At 42.6% G+C, this 19,947-nt stretch overlaps 1 long non-coding RNA gene across 1 annotated transcript; it reads left to right on the forward strand.

Moving 5' to 3' along the window:
- Positions 1–2,280: 2,280 nt before the first annotated feature.
- LOC122025606 lies at positions 2,281–3,042 on the forward strand. The gene is made up of 2 exons (XR_006123777.1): positions 2,281–2,570; positions 2,853–3,042. It is a non-coding gene; the product is annotated as an uncharacterized LOC122025606 (long non-coding RNA).
- Positions 3,043–19,947: the final 16,905 nt, after the last annotated feature.

A 19,947-nucleotide genomic window follows, 5' to 3' on the forward strand; every position in this document is an offset into this window, starting at 1 on the left:
TCACGAATCTCGGAGAAAAGATAAGCAATCGAGATTCGCTAAGGTACGCGTTAATGCATTTCCTAGAACTACAGAGTGGACATCATTAGTAGATGCTTACTATATATCTAAAGATTTAGAATCTTTTACCTTAGAGGAAATATTTTCAACATTTGAAATCCATGAAATGAGATCTGCAGATCCGAAGAAGGAGCCGAAGCATAATGTTGCCTTTAAGGCAAGGATGGATGAACAAGATTCAAAATCCTCTCTCGACGACGAAGAAACGACAATGATGGTAAGGAGATTTAAAAAATTAGTTAAATCTAGAAAAACTAACCATCTGCAGGGTAGAAAGAAAAGAACAATCAAATGCTACCATTGCAATGAAGAAGGGCACGCTAAAGACAACTGTCCTAAGTTAAAGAGCAAGGACAAAGACAAAGGAAAGAACAAGAAGCCTGTCCAATCTAACAAGTACAAGACGCTAAAGGTGACGTGGGATGAAACATCATCTGAATTAGAGATTGAGGCTTTCTCCAAACTTGCGTTAATGGCAAGTCATCAAGAAGATGAAAACGAAGCAAGCTTGTTCAAAATGAGCATCGAGAGCATCAATGAAGGGACATCGACATCGGAAGAAAGCAGCAATTCAGGGGGAGCTACAGATAACGAGATCGACAAGGTAAGTCAGGTACGATCTCTTCCTCCCGATAAGTTATTTAAATTTGTTAAATTATTATCTAAAAACTGTTGTAAATTAGAAAAAGAAAATAAAGAATTAAAGTTAATTCTAGCCAAATATTGTCTATTAGAAGATTTTGAAAAATTAAAATTAGAAAATGATAAATTGAAAATAAAAGTAGAAGACTTGAAAAATCATGCATGCTTAAATGTGAAAAATAAAAAATATTAGGAAATATAATAATTTAAACTGGTATTTTAAATACCACAAGGGACAAATTAGGAAAATTTCTTAGAAATATATTCCTAAGAGATTTCTAATTAATTCAATTGGAAGGAACCTATATTGGGTTTCCAAATCTTGTATAAATTGAACTTTAATTAGACTTAGGGCTTTCAGTAAGAAAATTAAATGTTTGATTTCTTTAAGAGGCTTTGTCTAGAAAGTGGTTGTTGCTCCAATAACCAAGAAGGCCTAGTGTCTCACCACAGCCTGGAAGCCAATTAATGAAATAAAATATTTAATTGACTACCTGATAAAGAATTTAATTGTAATTAAATAATACTTTAAATAGTTACTCAAACATTTTTTCGGTGTTTTTAACTTAGAATCTTTTTTTTTAAAACTTAAAGTTTTTTAAAATTATTTATCTATCAAAGTGTGTTTTGGAAGTATCAACTTTACTTTATCAAAATTATTTCACCAAAATTACTCAAATTTTTTTTTTACAAATTTGTTTAACTTAAGAAATTGTATTTGCAAAACCTAAATTGTCTAAAATTATTTACGTTGCAAATTATTTTCAATTTTTTTTAAAACTTTTAAAAACTTGATAAGTTTTTATTGGAAAATCAGAGCTTTTTTATATATAACAAAAAAAATCTTATTTTTGAAAAGTTACCATTAGATTTTTTTGGTACCCCATTTTTTATGTGATCAAAGGTGAAGAAGGGAAGATTAAGTCTAGGGGGAAGTAGTTTAAATTTTTTTTTTTACTTCTTGCACTTCATTGCAAATTTATTGCTTTTATTTTATGTTGGTTTACCCTAACTTAACTTGGGTTGCTCATATCAAAAAGGGAGAGATTATTGGTACCCCAAGGTAGTTTTGATGTGATCAAACAAGTTAGGTTAGATCCTGTTGTATTTAAACTTGCGTCTAAGTGTACAGGAACTTAAAAGCACAGGGCATCGAGCAAAAGATGTAGCTAGCAAGAAGGATGGCACGGGAGAGAGCTGACGGGCTCGATGCGTCTGAGGGACGAGGTGCTATGGAAGAGTACGCGGGTAGACGATAAGGAGGCGTGCAGTGTTTCCGAGGGAAGAGAAGCTGGAGCGGAAGCTTGCTCGAGAAGGATGGAAGTTGGGTTCGAGTGACCCTTATTCCAGATGGCCGAAATCACCCAAGTGACCGGAGCCGGAGCGGAAGACTTGGACCAAAGTAAGTAAAGCCGAAGCTAGAGGCCCGAAGAGAAAGTCACATGACTCCCCCTACACCTAAGCTCCCCATTGAGCTAGGAATTTCACCAAAAAAAAAATAAATAAAATAATTTATTTGTTTCCAACAAATTGTAGTTGAAACTCTAGGCGATTTTTTTTTTTTGCGATTTGGGCGACAATAAAGGCGCGTACCTCTTTTCCCCGCGGCGATGGCCGCTGGCGCCCACATCCCCCTGGTGCCAGACCTCCATGCCTTCCCTCCTCTTTATATTTCTACTCCTAAACCGTTGGAGGCCCCTCTTGCAAGCTCCCGAGCACCGGATTTTGCCCTACCAACCTCTTATGCGGTGACGTTAAGGCTAGCATCTCCTCGCGCCTCCAAGAAAAGCTTCAAGGATGTCAGCGGTGATCTCAAATAAGCCACCATATACAATAATAAGCCTGGTATCTTCTACACAGATGACGAGGTCTCTTCCTTGGAAAAACCATATGAGTTTTCTTTGATTGGAAAATTTTTGGGATTGCGCCCTAAATTTACGACGGTTCTTTATGTTTTTCAAAATCTTGGTCTTTCCTCGGTTTTCAATATCCATTTTCTTCGATCTAGTTATGTGTTTATGCATCTTACATCGAGTGAGGACATGGCATGTGTATGGACTCGGGGAGTTTGGTTTATTGGTGGCGTGCCTTTGCGAATTTTCAAATGGTCTCCTCATTTCTCGTATGAAGCTGAATCCTCTGTGGTGCAGGTGTGGGTGCACTTTCCGGACCTGCCGATACATATGTTTGAAAAGAGTAGTCTCTTCTCAGCTGCTAGCATTATTGGGAAGCCAATCAAAATTGATGAGGTCACTGCTGATGGTTCAAGGTTGTTTATGGCTAGTGTTTGTATCGAAATTGACTTGTTAAAGCTAAAGGTGGAGGATTTCTGGATTGGGATTAGGGATGAAAAAAGGCTACAGCGAGTTGTGTATGAGAAGCATCCTGTTTATTGTGTGCAGTGTTCTCATCTGGGGCATTCAGAGGAGGACTGTTATGCATTTGGTAACAAGCCGAAACCTATTTGGATGGGCGATGGAAAAGGCTAGCTCGTAGGGGGTTAGCAGCTAGCGTTTACATGGCTCGCGAGCAAGTAGAGTATGAGGTTGTACGCGGCTCCAGCCCAAGCGTTCGGTCATGACTCCGGTCATCCTTATGATTCGCTCGGAGAGGGGGAAGATTAAGAAGAGCCGGGGTAGGTACTGGAAGATGATGCTGAATCGAAGAAAGTTCTTGCTGTCGGTGACGGTGGAATCCATAAGGCTGGGGATGACGCCCCATATCATTAACTGCGGCAATGGCACGGAGGCCACCAGGTCGACCCAGAATCCCCTGGCCAAGTACCTCGACGCGATCTTGGAAGGATCGACGACGCGCTCGCCTCTCCCGAATACTCGAGAGGATGGCGCGACGAAGGCCGTACTGAAGCGGACGTAGATCTGAATGTCGTAGAATATGTCGGCCAGTGTTCTGAGCGCGGTGAGGACCACTTCGAGACTAGTCCCGATGTCAATGCACCCCATGGCCGGCGTCTCGGGGATGTAGACGAAGAGAGGGTCGAGAAACAGGGACACCAGCGAGGCGGCGAGGAGGACCTTGTTCCACCGCTGAATCGCAGGGCTTCGCGGGTCGAACAGCCGCTTGTCGTTGCCTATCAGGAACTCGTAGTCTTCGGAGAAGACGCGCGACAGCACCTTATTCTTGAAGGATTTGCCCTCGTAGGTGGGCACCCGACGGCCAGGAGAACTTCCCCTTCCCGGAGGGCTTCCCCCTCAACCAGTCCCCCTCGTACATACATCCATCTGCCCATAGGTACTTCCCACGCCCGTGAGGCGTGCTGCCGGCGAACCCACCGATATACAAGTCCCCGTTGGGAAGCACCTTCTCCACGACGACCTCCTCCTCCTCTTTAGAGGGATCGACCGCTGGGGTCACTCTCTGCCCACCACCCCCACATCGCCGTTGAGAGATCCATTGCTCGTCTTTCAAATGGTAACTCCTAAAAGGAGGATGCGGAGGATTAGGGTTTCGTGAGAAGGCCAAAAGAAAGCGCGCTAAGAAAGTCCGTCAAAATTTTGATTCATAGACACCAGATTTTAAAAATCGCTGTTAAAATCGGTGTCTATTAACGAAAAAAAGATGCTCATAGACATCGCCTAAAAAACCGATGTCTATGAGCGAAAATTTGCGCTAATAGACATCGGTTTTTGGAAAAACCGGTGTAAAATACTCAAAAACATCGGTTTTTGCCTAAAATCGTTGTTGTTCCACCGATGTCTATGAGGGTTTTTCTTGTAGTGTTTGAATTTGAATTTATCTTACTCTCCCCCTTTGCCGTATATCAAAAACTTTTGTACAGAGAACTATAGTAAAAAGACAACAAGAAAGGACTAAGTTCTTTTAACAACTTACATGTTCAGCTTACTAAGTTATATTTTGAAACACTTTAAAGCAATATTTCTTGGAAGTTCTTTGAAATAAACAAATTAAAGCCTAAGAATTTTTTTTAAGCAAGAAGTTGGTTTTAAGAAAACTACGTTTTGTAACTAATTTAGCTAAAAATTATGTTAAGGCTTTGAAAAATACTTCGTTAAAATTTTTAAAGCCTTTTTAAAAGACATTAATTTCGAAAAGCTTTTCGAATAATTTTTAAAGGCAAAAAAAATTGAGATTTTTTGTGAAATGCTTAAACATAACATTTTGGAAAATTGTTAGTTAAGTTGGAGGAAAAAAGATCTTTTGATTTGACTTAGTTAATTTTAAAGATGACTATGGAAGTCATAATAAAGAATTTTAAATTAACGGCAAAGGAAGAGCAATTAATTAAGAACCTAATGTCCAAGCATGAGTCAAGTTAAATAGATTTCAAATTAACTAATTTCCTTTAGTGAGGTACCAGAGCCCTAAAGTGCAAGCATGAGTCAACTTGAAATTTGAATATCCTTAACCAACTGTCTAACCTTTAGTTACTGGCTGAATATCTAGAGGGCAACAGTTTTCACTTGGTTAGTCAAGTTAAGTTAGTAATCCAATTAGATTTGACTAGGGCTGGATCATTTAACTTGATTAATGTAAAGTTAGTTTTTAACGTCCAGACTCACTATGATGCACAGAAATAAGCATTCTAGAGTCCAGGTTGTACCCTATGCATCTCACACCGTTCTAAGTTTCTTTCAAAATACAAGCAAGCTATGCCTAGTGTGTTTGTGAGATGCTCTGGCTGAAACTAGGGGAACATGATTTCTAGGGGGAAGATCCTAGGCTAAGTCCAAATTTTGAAAAACTAATAAGATTGGGATTTTGAAAACATTATTTTTCCTAGAATTTTAAAAGATAATTTTAAGATTAAGCAATTTTGAAGATCAATAAAAAAAAAATTAAATTGGATGTAGGAAATTTGTTTGAAAATCAAGATCTATTCTACCCAACACATTCCTACTTATGCAGAATTAAGCAAATAAAAGAACATAAAAAGACTGGTAAGCAGAAGTAAGCAGTGTAACTGAATTCAACTAAGCACAAGTTCAACTAGACTAGGAAATGAAAGTGTGTCCAAAATCCAAGGTACAATGCATGAAAGAGATGGCATCAATGAGTGGGATCATCAGCTGGAGGGTCGTCAGCTGGAGGTGGTGCAATGGGTTGCTCGGGTGTAGGCTGTCCCTGTCGACGTATCTCATCGCGAAGAGAGGCAAATCCGGCAGCTATCTCGGATCGGAGGGATCGGAGGGAGCGATGGCTATCTAGAACAGCCCGTCGCGTCTAAATGGACTGAACCTCGAGATGAGCGAGTCTGTCCTTGACGGAGAGTGGTGCCGAAGTCGAAGGCCCGACTGAAGTGGAAGGCCCGACGGAGGTGGAAGGTAATGGATCTCCGAAAAACTCCTCGGCTAAGAAGTCAGGCCACTCCTCTCCCTCTCCCGGGACAATGTTGGGCGGTGCATCCTCGGCCTCTGGATCAATCGGAGCAGCACCTGGCTGTGGTCGACCCCTCCAGGCTAGAATCCCCTTAGCAGTGACGTGAACACGGGCTGACTTAAGATTGCGCTGCCCAAACTCGTCATATAGGGTAAGAGGGATGACTGTCCCTCTGGTAGTGTCTATCCTAAGGGTCGAAAAGATGTAGATCAAAACATGACAGTAGGGTATATGGACTACATGGGATGTGACTGTACTAGATGCATAAATAATATTCTGGAACATATGTAATGCTATGTCTATGTCTAAACGGTGACACAAGGCATACAAAAGGAATGAATGCCAGGGTCGCATATTCGAGACGTCCCGAGATGAGATCGACAAGATACAAGCTGTCAGGACTCTATACATAACATAATCTTGAACCCTAAGAGAGATTGACTTGAACTCAGTCAAGCCAAGTGGTCTCTCCTCCCCGAAAAAGTACATATAGATGGTATCTAATGTAATATGGGAGTAGGGATTGCCAAATGGCAAATCCCTACTAGGGTAGCATAGAAAGGGGCATGTAGATGCCCTAAGCTCTAAACTAGTACGGATGAGTGAGGGGTAAATTGGATGTCTGTCCCACCAACTCTGGTAGAATAGGTACTATCATCAACCTGCTCGAGGTTGTGATAGAACTGTGCACATAAATCATGATTTACTGCATTACTGCAGTAAACCAGTCTACCTAGTTGGTAGTACTCTATCATCTGGACTGATGGGTGACAAAACTGATCAAAAAATGATCTTCTTAGATACCAAGGTTTGATGGTTTCAAATGTGTATCTAGCAAAGTTAATCCTATGTTGTTTTGAGGGGAATCTGAGATCCGTGGATGAGGTTCTAGCCGGAGTAGGATCAACATTGCGACGTTTCCTATTTTTGACAATATACAAGAAAAATAGCAAAATCTAGCACTAAAATCATGTAGGAGATGATTAAGAGTAGTTTAGAGTATACCTAGGAGGCATTGCTAGGTGTAGAAAGGAAAGAGTTGGCTTGAAGGCGCCTTAGCTGATGGATTTGAGTAGAGATCGCACGGGAAACTCGTGGGAACTTTCAGCAAAAGACGAACATAAATCTTTCTGTTCGTGGTAAAAAACTTGGGTTGAAGGCGCCTTATACGTGTTCTAAGGCGCCTTAGACATCCTATTTGAGGCGCCTCAGAAATGATCCGAGGCGCCTTAGACAAAGTCGGCGGGATTATTCCCGTCGTTGTCGAGGGCGCCTCCCTTGTGTGGGAGGCGCCTCAGATATGCGCCACGTGTTTTTTTTTTTGGTTAATTAATTTTGAGAAATATTAAGTTTATTAAAAAAGTTTAAGTTAATTAATTTTGAAAGAGTTTTAAGTTAAAAAAAATTAAATTTAGGTTAATTAATTTTTGAAAAATATTAAGTTAATTAAATTTTAAAAAATGTTTAAGTTAATTAAATTTGAAAAATATTAAGTTAATTAAATTTTAAAAATATTAAGTTAATTAAATTTTAAAAATATTAAGTTAATTAAATTTGAAAAATATTAATTTAATTAAATTTTAAAAATATTAAGTTAATTAAATTTTAAAAATATTAAGTTAATTAAATTTGAAAAATATTAAGTTAATTTAATTTTTGAAAAATATTAATTTAATTAAATTTGAAAAATATTTAAGTTAATTCATTTTAATTTCATTTAATTCAACTTAATTTAATTTAATTTTTATTTAGATTTAATTTAATTTTTTTCCTTAGTCATCTCACCCAATCTAGATTTTTCAATCAGGGGATCCTATAATTTTATGAGATGGATTAGTTTTATTATAGGGTTTGGTTTAACTTTTGTGTTAGATTCAAGTTTAGCTTTGGGCTCAACAAATAGGCATTCTTTGGATAAACTTCTAGGATATGGTGAGTCACTTGGACATCATTAGAGTAACCATGCCTTTGAGGTTTTCCAAATAGTCTTATCCGCTAAACTTAGTACAAAACCTTGGTCTAACTAGTTAGGATCCATAAAGGGTAGCTTCGGTCAATTCTACTTAGCCAAATGCACCAGGTCGAAGCCATATCTTCCTAGACATGCATAGACTAAGCTTTCCTAACGTACTATCATCCAATATTTCACAGTACCGTGGGTCAGGTTAAACTTAGCCCTTTTTTATTCTAGCCCTAATTACCCTGCCGGGTAGGTTACTTTTGGAGGTGCCAGCTATTCTGGAGCCTCCATTATTGATTTTTCCTTTTAAAGTTTGAATTATATTCCTTTAAATTTATTTGTCAAGATAATTTATTTATTATTTATTGGTTAAGATAATTTTTCTTTTTGCTCCCCCTAGATCATAACCTCGATAAGGTCTATCAAGGTAATGTACTTGATCCTTGGGGATCCAATATTGACCAAGTCCAACTTGATTGACCAAGTTGGACTTGGGTACCCATGCTTGGACTAATTTACTATTTGGTTTGTTGACTAAGGATAGATAAGATCGATATTTCCTTCTAGATTTAAAACCTAGTTCAGTTCTATTGTAAACGGCTCTTTGAGTCCCAAGAATTAGGTCAAGGTTCTTGGACCCCAAAGAAAACCATTCTAGGGTCTTCTCCAAATCCTTGACCTGAGTTTTCAGACTAGAATTTTCTTCCTCAAGCTTTTGGACTTGAGTTGAATTTCCAGTCTGAACTGGGTCAGGCAAGGTTTTGGAGTTAGTCACTTCTTTAAGGACTGCTACTTCCTTTAGAAGTGACTTGACCCAAATGTTTGATTTTGCTAATTTGCGTAATAAGTAATTCACTAAATTATTTAATCGAGGAATGCTTACAGAGGGATCGAGCCCTTCAGAAACGGATGCGGATCCGTGGCTTCTTTCCGAGTCTGCTTCCGATTCACTCTCGCTCTCGAACATGTTGATTTAGTCCCAGGCCATTAGTGCTAGGAGGCTTGTTTGTTCAAGCTCGTCGTTGGTATCTTCTTCTGAGGATTCTTCAAAGGTCGCTTTCAGCACCTTCTTCTTCCTCTGCTTCTTTGCATCCTTCAGATTTGGGCAGTTGGCCTTGATGTGCCCCTTCTGGTTGCACCCGTAGCAGATCACCTCAAACTTGACTTTTGAACTAGGTTGAACCTCCTTGGATTGTACTGCATTCTTTAGGTCTCTCTTGTTGAAGCCCTTCTTCTTCTTGTAGAGCTTCTTCACAAGGTTCACGATTTCGGTTGTCAGTTAGTCGTCTTCTTCATCTGAGTCAGGTTCTTCTTCCGACTCTGGTTCGGTTCTTCGCCGTGTTCTTGGTTCACGTGTTCTACTAGTACCTGCAAGGAAAGCTACACCTTTCTCGATTGGTTGCGCATTAGTCTGCTCATGTAATTCAAACTCAGAAAATAATTCATCTAGTTTTATACAAGATAAATCCTTGGAAACTTTGTAGGCATCTACCATTGATGCCCACAATGTGTTCCTCGGAAAAGAGTTGAGTGCGTACCTTATGACGTCCCGATTCTCGACTTTCTGCCCGATTGCATGGAGGGAGTTGAGAATATCTTGTATGCGTGCGTGGAGTTGACTTGCTGTCTCTCCTTCCTGCATTTTGAGATTGTATAGTTTATTAAACAGTAAATCTCTTTTACTCACCTTGGTGTCGGAGGTGTCCTCGTGGAGTTCGATTAGTTTCTCCCATAGCTCTTTTACGCTGGAGAATGGTCCAACTCTGTTGAGCTCCTCCTTGGTCAGTCCACACTGGAGGGTGCAGGTCGCTCTGGCATTGACTTCCACCTTCTTGATTAGAGTTGGTTCCCAGTTCTCCCAGGATGTGGGCTTGCCATCTTTGTCGGTTGTCAGTTGTAATCCAGTCTTGACGATCATCCACGTCTCGAACTGGATTTTTAGAAAGTTCTCCATTCATCCTTTCCAGTACCCGAAATCTTCTCCGGTGAAGAGCGGGGGACAAACGGTGCTGTAACCCTCTTGTTGGGCCATTGATACCTTGTACGACAAAAATAATAAAATCTATTCCAAGACTTGGTCTTGGATTAGTAGTGCGGGAATAAAAAAAATGAACTCGAGTGGTGTTGCACCAGCTTCGAGCAAAACCGATTTGTACGAGAAAAAAAACTTGATCAGAAAATAGCAATTATGCCAGTTCCAATCGACTCCGAAAAATAGAAAAAACCACGAAAGAAATTCATGATTGGTGGTTGTACCAGATCAACGCTACCCCGCTCTGATACCAATTGTTGGATCGAGAAGCGCTAGAGGGGGGTGAATAGCGCTCGTGGCTTTCATTCATTTCGGAATCGCAAAACTCGAGTAATAATCGCAGCGAAAATTAAAATAACAATCACACACAAAGACACGAGGAGTTACTTGGTTCGGAGCCCGTGGCGACTCCTACTCCAAGGCCCGCGATCGTTGATCGCTTCCGGTGGGCAACAACTATAAGCTCGAAAAGTTATTACAAACTAATTACAATTTGAACTATAAAGAAAAAGTAGTACCGACAATAAGAATATCAAATCTGAAGCTCGGGGTTGTCGGGATGATGTTGCAGCACTTCGGGATCGTCTCGTTAGCAGCTTATAGCGTAAGGATTGCTCGAAAGTTGATATCTTGAGCTGCTGGTCGAGACTCCCTTATAAAGGGTGTTCAAGGTGCCTCCATCAAGCTCCAAGGCGCCTTAGAACCTAAATTTTATCCCGCTTCAATCGTTGTCGATCAAGCTTTGACCGCTGCTCATTATCCACCTGAAGGTGCCTTCAATGCCGCTCCAAGGCGCCTTCGAGTAGTGATCCGAGGCGCCTTCAGTCCCCATGAAGGCGCCTCCAGCTCCTCTGCACAGCTGGCTTCGGCTTGCACCCGAGGCGCCGCCAAACTCCATGGAGGCGCCTCGGACACTGTTCATCCGAGGTGAAAGTTGCTCCTTTGTTTATGCAAAATGTGTTAGTCCCAAACACATACCCTGCAAAACAAAGTTAGCACACAATAGACATGGTAAATAAAATATTGATAGTGTAACACCCGAAAAATTCTCGAAATTGCATTATAAATATTCTATGATTTTTCTGGGATTTTTAGATATTTTTTCGGAATTTTCCGAGTAGCGGAAGCAGCAAAAATAATTAGAACCGCAAAATAGTTTAGGCGGGAATCGAACCCGGAACCCCTCGGATCCGATAACTTTTAGTTAGCCTTAGTAACCGGAGAACCCAGCAGGGCCGTGCTGAAAGAAAGAGGATTCAATTTAATTTATATTAGAGTTGGGCCAAAGTACCCACTTAATATAAATAGGAAGTTTAAGTGGGGTTTCGATTATTTGATTTGGTTTGGTTCGGCAACTTCTCCACCGAGACCTAACCTCACGCCGCCCCCTTCCTCTCCTCCCTCTCTCGGCGCATCAAGCCAAGGGCTTCTAGGAGCACCTCCCGGCAACATCCAGGGCAGGAGGACGCTCCCTCCGCGTGAGGAACACTTAGACGCGAGAAGATCGTCGAGAAGTCGTCTCCACCGGAATTCTAGGGAATAGTATTGTAAGGAAATTAGCGTACGAGGTAAGAAACCCCTCACCTGCAGTATAAGTAGCTCCGTTTGGGTTTTCTACGCATTAGTTTAGCTATATGCAGATTTTTATCAATGCATAGCGTGAAATTGCCCCTCCTCGCAGGTTTAGGGATTTAGTGAGCACTTCTAGATGGGCCGGACACGTAATCCCTCTTCAGTGGGGGTTTCTAGACGTTGTCGGGTGCCTAGAAGTGGTCTCCCTAATAGAGAGGAGAGTTGGGGCATACTAAGTGTTCGATAAAATAGCTAGTTAAGTAAAAATGCAAACTAGGCATTTTAACAGCTCAGTTGAATGCATTAGAAGCATCTAAATCAGTAAATCAGTTTATTCTAGCTTATATGGGACTACGGTCCAATGGGTGGGCTCCCACAGTCGCCTCTGGGTTCAGACAACCTAGCTCTAGGTCCAGATAACCTAGAAACAGCAATTTAGAACAGTTTAGCTATATTCAGTATTTTACTTTTCAGTTGGCACTGTACCGGATTAGATATCCATTGGGTTGGACTCCCACAGTCGTCCCTAGGTTCAGATAACCTAGTAAACCCTACTAAATTCGGGACTTGCAAACCCGGGTTTAGTTAGGGATGTGCGCACAGTAAGTACAGTTGCCGGGCCCAACAGCACATGATTATTATTTTGATCTACTATGCTATTAGTTTTCAAGACTCATAAAAATCAGTTATGTTAGTTGAGTTTGATTTCAGCTTCAGGTTAGCTTCAGTTAGCTTAGTTCTCTATTATTGTTCTATGTGATTAGCCTGCTATGCCATGCTTCAGCTTACATGTTCAGTTATTTCAGTTTATGCTTGCAACCATAGTATGTCATACCAGTACATGTTTTCAAATAGCGTTCTTTAAAAGCATGTTTGCATCGTTGCATGTTTTAGTGAGGTAGTTGGTTTCTTACTAAGCTTTAAGCTTACAGATTCTACTTTCCTTATAATGCAGATAAAGGTAAAGGGAAAATGGACTAGCAGAGGAAGCTGGAGTTCAATGCAAAGATGGTGTGTGTGGCAGGAACTGGAATAAAAGATCCTCAGGGGTTTTAGCAAGCTTAAATAGTTGAATTCTTAGTATTTCTTCTTTCTGGCATTTTTAGACCTTAGAATGTTTAAACCATGGGAGATTTATTTAGTTTGTTAGTAATTATTTTAGAATGCTGGTTAATAGTTGCTAGAACATATTCCAATTGATTTTAGAATTGTTGTGTGAGGTTTTGGCACGCCAGAGTGCTGAAATCAGAGTTCCAGTGCGAAATCAGAAACTCCGATCGATCTACGGATCGATCAGAGTGGAGTTGTGCCACTGGATCGGTCAGCTGACCGATCCAGTCGCTAACAGAGAGTTTATGGATCGGTCAGCCGACCGATCCAAATGCGAACAGAAGCTGCAGCAACTCACTGATCGGTCAGTCGACCGATCAGTGAGCCACTGGATCGGTCTACCGACCGATCAGTGTGCTCCTGGATCGGTTGGTAGATCGATCCAGCCGTATACAGTAGCGATGAAGCTTCTGGATCGATCAGCCGACCGATCCAGAGCCTTCTTCCGTGCCAGTATCAAGCTGGATCGATCACGAGATCGATCCGACAGCCCAATCGATCCATGGATCGATTGAAATGCCTGATTACAGCTAGCAGGACATCCGAAAGGCATAGAATATCTCCCCTAGCATGTGTACGACTCCTAGGTACACCTAGAATATTAAGTTCAGTTTACAGTAATTAGTTTAGTAAAAATTTTAATCAATCCAGATTTTCCGCAATAGTAATTTAGCACAGCATTACGTAACGATCGGCCTCGCAGCCTAGTCTGTAGGAGGTGGGTCGTTATAGAGTGGCATCAGAGCAGTGTTCCATACTTCCTACACACACATCAGCATTGAACCTGCAGCTTCCAAGTAAGAATACCTCTACTTTATTTATGTTCCTTGCTTTCTTGTTATAGTTCATGTTTATAGATAACTGATGCATGTTAGTATGTGACAGTAGATAACATGATAGCAATAGTTATACAATTATAATTATATTAGTTATACATGTCCTGTCCTCTATGTCTTTAGAAATGGCACGAGGACGCCCAGATAGAAGGACACCACTCATCGAGCCCCGAGGCGGGCGGTTCGGTGCCTCCCCGGACCTTAGGTGGCGATTCTGCAGGCTAGGCTGAGCAACAGGAGATAGCCACCCTCGGGGCTAATCAGTAGAATACCCCACCCCGGAACCAATCGACGACTCCGGTGGTCTTAGAGGTTCCACCGATCACCTGCGGCACCGTACTAACCCAGCGGCGGAGAGAAGCTTATCGATCCAAGGTGGCGAGAGTCAAGCGGAGAACTTCTCGGGCACTAGTGAACCATGGGATGCACAAGCCCTGGTTCAAAACACCGGAAATACGATGGAGCTTACGGGTGGCGAACACGAAGGTGAAGTGTGTCTCATCGCACGGCTGGGATGCACGCATTTGGTGGGAGAGAATCAGAGAAGCGCCCGGTGAACCAGATGTTATGGGGACATCGAGAAGGAGTTCTTTGAGGAATTCTTTCACATACGGGTTACGAACCGCCACACGACGAGTTCACGGAGTTTCGTCGGGCAACCTTTCGGTGGAGGAAGCCGTGAAGAAATTCAACAGTTGGCTCGCCTATGCCCGAAACTAGCAGAAAAAGAACGAGTCCGGTTGATGCTCAAGATGCCGAGGCCGGAAATAGCAATGAACGTGGCTGGTGGCATCCAGGCCGCAAACCACCGAAGAACTAGTCGGACGCCTTGACCAGAGCACTACGAATAGTATCAAGCGTGACAAATCCCTCGGAACCTAAGGGTCAAGGAGGCTCGGTACCCGAGCGGCGGGCCACTCTCATGGCTTTAGCGAAAGGAACCCGGTAACAAGCGCAAACCGTGGAGTTACCTGAAGGAGGACCGGCCCGGCCTTATCCAAAGTGTGCTACTTGTGGGAAATTCCATCCTGGAGTTTGTCGTAAGGGCACACGAGGATGCTTTGAATGTGGACAAGAAGGGCACATGGCTAGGCAGTGCCTAAACAAGACCAGTCTTCCTCAGCCACAGCCGATTCAGTACGGAGGCCAGCCAGCTCAGTTACATCAGATGCAGGCCGCTTTAGATGGTCCACATATCAGCCAGGGCAGATTAGAAGCCCCTCCAGCTACGACCATTGTGAGGATCTACTCACTCACCAGAGAGGACGTAGCAAATGCCTCGACAGTTGTTACAGGTCAGATTAGTATTTTTCAGCAAATAGAAACTGTCTTATTCGATACTGGGGCAACCCATTCTTATATAGCCAGGACATTCGCAAACAAGTTAGCGATACCTCCAGAGGTACTCAGTAGTCAGTTTCTGACGACATTACCTTCAGGAGAAATTATGACATCCACACACTGGCTCAGAGCAGTGCCAGTCATTATAGCAGACAGAGAACTCTTCTGTGATCTGATCGTGCTAAATATGACTGACTACGACGTCATTTTTGGAATGGACTTCTTGATTAGATATGGTGCTTCCATCGAGTGCCGTAAGTAGAAAGTCATATTCCAACCTGAAGCAGAAGCACAGTTCGAATTCGTCGGAGAACCCAAAAGAAAGGCCAAGAGGTTTCTCTCAGCTATGAAGGCACAGAGATTAATGGATTCAGGGTGTACGGGATTTTTAGCACACGAAGTCAGTACCAGTCAGGACAAGGACCAACAGCTAGCAGAGGTCCGAGTCGTAAGTGACTACCCAGCAGTCTTCCCTGAAGAGTTACCAGGATTAGCACCAGACAGGGAGATTGAATTTGAGATAGAGCTTATTCCCGGTACCAACCCTATTTCCAAAGCACCCTACCGCATAGCTCCAGCCGAACTGAATGAACTTCATGAGCAATTACGGGAGCTACTTGAGAAAGGCTTCATACGCCCTAGTCACTCACCATGGGGAGCGCCTGTATTATTCGTGAAGAAGAAGGACGGAAGCATGCGCCTGTGTATAGATTACCGGGCACTGAACCAGGTCACAATCAAGAACAGGTATCCTCTTCCCAGAATAGATGACCTGTTCGATCAGCTAAAGGGAGCAGCAGTGTTATCTAAAATAGACCTCAGATCAGGTTATCATCAGGTGAAGGTTAAAGAAGGGGATATACCCAAGACAGCATTCAGGACCAGATACGGACATTATGAGTTCGTAGTCATGCCCTTTGGCATAACAAATGCTCCAGCTACTTTCATGGACCTCATGAACAGGGTATTCAGGGAATATTTAGATAAGTTTGTTATCGTGTTCATCGGCGACATCCTTATCTATTCCAGAACTCAGGAAGAACATGCAGAGCACCTGAGGACAGTATTGCAGACCCTTCAGCAGAATCAGCTGTACGCCAAATTCACGAAATGTGAATTTTGGCTAGATCAGGTGTCCTTCCTGGGTCACATCATCTCAAAGGATGGTATCATGGTAGACCCCAGTAAAATAGAAGCTGTGAGCAATTGGAAAAGACCCAAGAACGCTAGTGAGATCAGAAGCTTTCTGGGATTAGCAGGTTACTACAGGAAATTCGTAGAGGACTTCTCCAGGATAGCCTCCCCACTGACAGCTCTTACCAGAAAGAACAGAAAATTTCAGTGGACAGAGGACTGTGAGAACAGTTTCAGCGAGCTGAAAAGGAGATTGACCAGTGCACCTATTCTGACTCTGCCAGAGAACGCAGATAGCTTTGACATATATAGTGATGCCTCGAAGTTGGGACTAGGAGCAGTGCTGATGCAAGATGGCAAGGTGATCGCCTATGCCTCCAGACAACTCAAGGATTATGAGAGGAATTATCCTACCCATGACCTTGAGCTTGCAGCAGTAGTGTTCACTCTCAAGATTTGGAGACATTACTTGTATGGAGCTCAGTGCAGGGTGTATACAGATCATCAGAGTCTGAAGTATTTCTTTACTCAGAAGGATCTGAATATGCGACAGCGCAGATGGCTAGAACTGGTCAAAGACTATGACATAGATATCCTCTACCATCCAGGAAAAGCAAATAGGGTAGCAGACGCCCTCAGCAGAAAGTCCAGCGTTACCCTATTATCTTTAGCAGCCATGTCACCGCCCCTACAGAAGGAGATCTCAGATTTCGGTCTCGAACTCATAGTCGGACAACTCTCTACTATGACATTAGAGTCTACCTTGCTTGGGGACATCCAGACAGCTCAGGAGCAGGATCCTGAAATTCAGAGAATCAAGCAAGGTATAGCAGAATCAGAAGGTGGAGAGTTCAGAATATCAGATAGCGGGGTGTTGTATTTCGGTGACAGACTATGTGTTCCAGATCAGGAGGAACTACAGAGGAAAATCCTATATGAGGCTCACAAGACTCCCTATGCGATGCATCCCGGCTCCACCAAAATGTACCAGGACTTGAAGAAACGTTTTTGGTGGCCTGGGATGAAGAGGAACATCGCTCGATATGTCAGCACCTGCCTAACCTGTCAGAGGGTTAAGGCAGAACATCAGAGACCAGGAGGAGTTTTGCAGCCCATTCAGATTCCAGAATGGAAGTGGGAAGACATTTCTATGGATTTTATAGTGGGACTACCCAGAACCACGAATGGTTTCGACACCATCTGGGTAATAGTCGACAGGTTGACTAAATCAGCCCACTTCCTAGCTATCAGAATATCCTATTCCATGGAGCAGTTAGCTCAGTTGTATCTCAAGGAGATCGTCAGGCTGCATGGAGTCCCATGAACCATTATTTCAGACAGAGACAGTAGGTTCACATCACACTTCTGGGAGTGTGTACAGTCAGCTTTGGGCACGAAGTTAAAGTTTAGCACAGCCTTCCATCCTCAGACAGATGGACAGACGGAGCGAGTAAATCAGGTACTCGAAGATATGCTCCGAGCATGTGCCCTAGATTTCAAAGGAAGTTGGTGCAAATATCTGAGTCTAGCAGAATTTGCATACAACAACAGCTATCAGGCCACTATCGGCATGACACCTTATGAGGCTCTCTATGGGCGGAGGTGTAGATCTCCAATCTACTGGTATGAGAGTGGTGAACAGAAAGAGCTAGAACTTCAGACAGATCTAGTGGCAGATACCACAGCAGCTATACAGCAGATCCGCCAGAGGATAGAGACAGCTCAGAGCCGCCAGAAAAGCTATGCTGATACACGGCGCAGACCCTTAGAGTTTTCAGTTGGGGATTCAGTGTTCCTCAGAGTAGCTCCCATGAAGGGAGTAATGCGTTTTGGGAAGAAGGGCAAGCTAAGTCCCAGATATGTGGGACCATACCTTATCAGCAGAAGAGTGGGCAAGGTAGCATATGAGCTAGAGCTACCCCAGGAAATGTCGGCTGTCCATAACGTATTTCATGTCTCTATGCTGAAGAAGCATACCCCAGATGCCACCCAGGTGATTGAGCCTCAGTCGGTACAGATCCGCGAAGACCTCAGCTATGATAGTCGGCCTATTCAGATAATAGACCGAGCAGTTAAAAAATTGCGGAACAAGGAAGTACCATTAGTCAAAGTCATTTGGCACAGTCACACAACAGCAGAGGCAACTTGGGAGACAGAAGCCAGCATGAGACAGAAGTACCCAGAATTATTCAAAGTTCGAGGACGAACTTTTTATAAGGTATGGGAGATTGTAACGCCCGAAAAATTCTCGAAACTGCATTATAAATATTCTATGATTTTTCTAGGATTTTTAGATTTTTTTTCGGAATTTTCCGAGTAGCGGAAGCAGCAAAAATAATTAGAACGGCAAAATAGCTTAGGCGGGAATCGAACCCGGAACCCCTCGGATCCGATAACTTTTAGTTAGCCTTAGTAACCGGTGAACCCAGTAGGGCCGTGCTGAAAGAAAGAGGATTCAATTTAATTTATATTAGAGTTGGGCCAAAGTACCCACTTAATATAAATAGGAAGTTTAAGTGGGGTTTGGATTATTTGATTTGGTTTGGTTCGACAACTTCTCCACCGAGACCTAACCTCACGCCGCCCCCTTCCTCTCCTCCCTCTCTCGGCGCATCAAGCCAAGGGCTTCTAGGAGCACCTCCCGGCAACATCCAGGGCACGAGGACGCTCCCTCCGCGAAAGGAACGCTTAGACGCGAGAAGATCGTCGAGAAGTCGTCTCCACCGGAATTCTAGCGAATAGTATTGTAAGGAAATTAGCGTACGAGGTAAGAAACCCCTCACCTGTAGTATAAGTAGCTCCGTTTGGGTTTTCTACGCATTAGTTTAGCTATATGCAGATTTTTATCAACGCATAGCGTGAAATTGACCCTCCTCGCAGGTTTAGGGATTTAGTGAGCACTTCTAGATGGGCCGGACACGTAATCCCTCTTCAGTGGGGATTTTTAGACGTTGTCGGGTGCCTAGAAGTGGTCTCCCTAATAGAGAGGAGAGTTGGGGCACACTAAGTGTTCGATAAAATAGCTAGTTAAGTAAAAATGCAAACTAAGCATTTTAACAGCTCAGTTGAATGCATTAGAAGCATCTAAATCAGTAAATCAGTTTATTCTAGCTTATATGGGACTACGGTCCAATGGGTGGGCTCCCACAGTCGCCTCTGGGTTCAGACAACCTAGCTCTAGGTCCAGATAACCTAGAAACAGCAATTTAGAACAGTTTAGCTATATTCAGTATTTTACTTTTCAGTTGGCACTGTACCGGATTAGATATCCATTGGGTTGGACTCCCACAGTCGTCCCTAGGTTCAGATAACCTAGTAAACCCTACTAAATTCGGGACTTGCAAACCCGGGTTTAGTTAGGGATGTGCGCACAGTAAGTACAGTTGCCGGGTCCAACAGCACATGATTATTATTTTGATCTACTATGCTATTAGTTTTCAAGACTCATAAAAATCAGTTATGTTAGTTGAGTTTGATTTCAGCTTCAGGTTAGCTTCAGTTAGCTTAGTTCTCTATTATTGTTCTATGTGATTAGCCTGCTATGCCATGCTTCAGCTTACATGTTCAGTTATTTCAGTTTATGCTTGCAACCATAGTATGTCATACCAGTACATGTTTTCAAATAGCGTTCTTTAAAAGCATGTTTGCATCGTTGCATGTTTTAGTGAGGTAGTTGGTTTCTTACTAAGCTTTAAGCTTACAGATTCTACTTTCCTTATACTGCAGATAAAGGTAAAGGGAAAATGGACTAGCAGAGGAAGCTGGAGTTCAATGCAAAGATGGTGTGTGTGGCAGGAACTGGAATAAAAGATCTTTCTCATGGCCTCGTGCCTGGCAACCTAATTCTGGTGTTCGAAGTGTTCCTTGAGATTGAGCATCATGTCATAGGCAGTAGGTAGGGC

This window comes from Zingiber officinale, chromosome 9B, assembly GCF_018446385.1.
Source record: "Zingiber officinale cultivar Zhangliang chromosome 9B, Zo_v1.1, whole genome shotgun sequence".
Taxonomy (NCBI): domain Eukaryota; kingdom Viridiplantae; phylum Streptophyta; class Magnoliopsida; order Zingiberales; family Zingiberaceae; genus Zingiber; species Zingiber officinale.